The sequence below is a fragment of the Sciurus carolinensis genome, unplaced genomic scaffold (assembly GCF_902686445.1).
Source record: "Sciurus carolinensis unplaced genomic scaffold, mSciCar1.2, whole genome shotgun sequence".
NCBI classification, from domain to species: domain Eukaryota; kingdom Metazoa; phylum Chordata; class Mammalia; order Rodentia; family Sciuridae; genus Sciurus; species Sciurus carolinensis.
In genome coordinates this window covers 544,176-546,529 of record NW_025920208.1, presented here as the reverse complement: position 1 = coordinate 546,529, position 2,354 = coordinate 544,176, and positions in this window count along the sequence as shown.

The following is a 2,354-nucleotide window of genomic DNA, read 5'->3' as shown; positions in this document are numbered from 1 at the left end:
GCTGGTTTGTGGATTTGCACCACCATGCTTGGCCTGAATAAATTGTAAGCTGTGAAGTCTTCAGACTTCACATATTTATTTGTTTTGAAAACTCTGAAGCTACTACTTTAATATACTTCTGTTGGGTTGTTTTGGGGTTTCAGTGCTTGTATTTATCTAATAACTTCAGGGTTCTTCTGTATCTGGTTATTACAGCAAACTTCTTTAGCATTATTTGAATTCATAGATGTACTGCAAAAACACAATTATATTACTATTCCATCTGACATTACAGATAGTTACTTCAAAGAAAGAAATCACAATACCTACAAGTTTCTGGCCTTACTCATAATCCATATTCATAATTGATAACCCTGGAAAGTCACTGTTATTATATAATTTAATATGATTTTAAATATACCAGGACAGTTCATCACTTAAAGGTGGCTTTTTGCAAAATGTACTGATCATTTGGATTTTTTCAGAAAGTAAAATATACCTGCAGATTTATTCTACACATGTTGGACAATCAGTTATAATGTGAAATAAAATATCAAAAATATTTTAGAAGACTTTTAAAATAAAGCAGTTTTACAAAATGGTATGATCCCAGGAAAGTTATAGGATAATAAACAGAAGTTGAATAAATAAGCCAATCAGAAAATTCCAAAGATTGGTTATGAGGTTGGTATATTTCACTGTGCAATCTAGCTCATTTTCTTTACAATTTAGCATTACACAATAAACATACCTTTACATTGTGCATACTCATGATGATCCCACAGTAATCCATGTACTGTTTTAGTTCCTTACCATGAAAAAGCACATTTTACCACATGATAAAAAGCACAGAATTTTACCACAGTTTTCAGAATGCATGGCTGATTAATTTAATATTAATTAACTTTAAAAAAAGTGTCAAGAAAAGATACAGAATGCACCACCTAATGTATTTAAATACCAATAAATAAACAACAATGGCCCTGGGACTGTTAAAAATGTCTGACTTTCTATTGCTGAAGAAAAATGAAATACTGAGTATTTTTTAAATACTAATCAGATACTCAAGGACTAGAGTCAAAGGTTCATCTGGGTGAACAATGTCATGCAAGGTTACTATGTTTTACATGTTTTGATTCCTTTAAGAATGAAACTGTAAAATAGAAATGAAAGTCAATTGTTTAGTCTGTGGAGGGTCAAATTTTATAAAAACTTGAAGTAAGTTTAGCTTATAAACCAAGTGTTATAATATTTTCAAGTTAAAAACAGCAACTTTGCCAAGGGAATGAGTGAGTGGTAGAAAAACTGAAGGTATCAGCTTTTACCATTTTTATGATTTTAAGTTTGACAGTATAGTACCTAAGGTCATCTCTAATGTTACAACTCACCATCTTCTGTTTTTTTTTTTTTTATTTAATGTTAACTGTTTGAGCCTCTGGGATTAATTTATATACAGTTCAAGGTAGGCTTTCTTCTGCTATATTGCTAATCAGTTGTCTCAAACATTATTTATCTATTTATTTATTTGTTTTGGTACCAGGGATTGATCCTGAGTCACATCCCTAGCCCCTCTGCTTTTTCTTTAGTTTTTATTTTGAGGCAGGGTCTAGCTAAGTTGCTTAGGTACTCACTAAGTTGCTGAGGATGGCTTCAAACATGCCATCCTGCCTTGGCATCCTGAGCCACTGGGAATGAAGGCATTTACCACTATGACTGAATCAAACCAATTTTGAATAATTCAGTTTTTAAATAAAATGGTATCATGACATGTTTTTTAATAGTTCATTCATTTCTTATATTTAATATATGAAGCTAATTTATAGTTACCATGCTTTCCAGGTACCAATATATAAAATTTCCCTATCAGATATTTATCTATGTCAGTACTTTTAATGACTTCATAGTATTTCAATATACATTAAGACTATTAATTTCTTTCTACTGAATATGTTCATTTTAGAAATAATTTTTAATGGTCTAATTATATCTTCCAGTCACTTATTAATTGTCTCTGCTTTATTTTTTAAAATTACTATTATAGAGCTTTGGTTTTAAAACAGTCTAAATAAATAAACTTTCTCTTATACCTGTACCGGGTGTGCCTTCTTCCTGTTCCAAAAAGATCTCTTTTAATGCCACCAAATTCTCTGTCAGCTTACTTCTTCCTTTATAAATTGTTGCATATGTACCCTATAAAATGTATTTTGGAAGAATAATGAAGAACAATAAAGAGCCCTAACTGAATTTCTAATTTCTAAGCATGCTGAATTCCATCTTGCAAAGAAAACTCCTCAAAGTCCAGTATTAGATTTTATTATGGCAAAAAAGACTTTCAGTTACATACACAAGCTTCCATGTTTTTATAATACCAAACA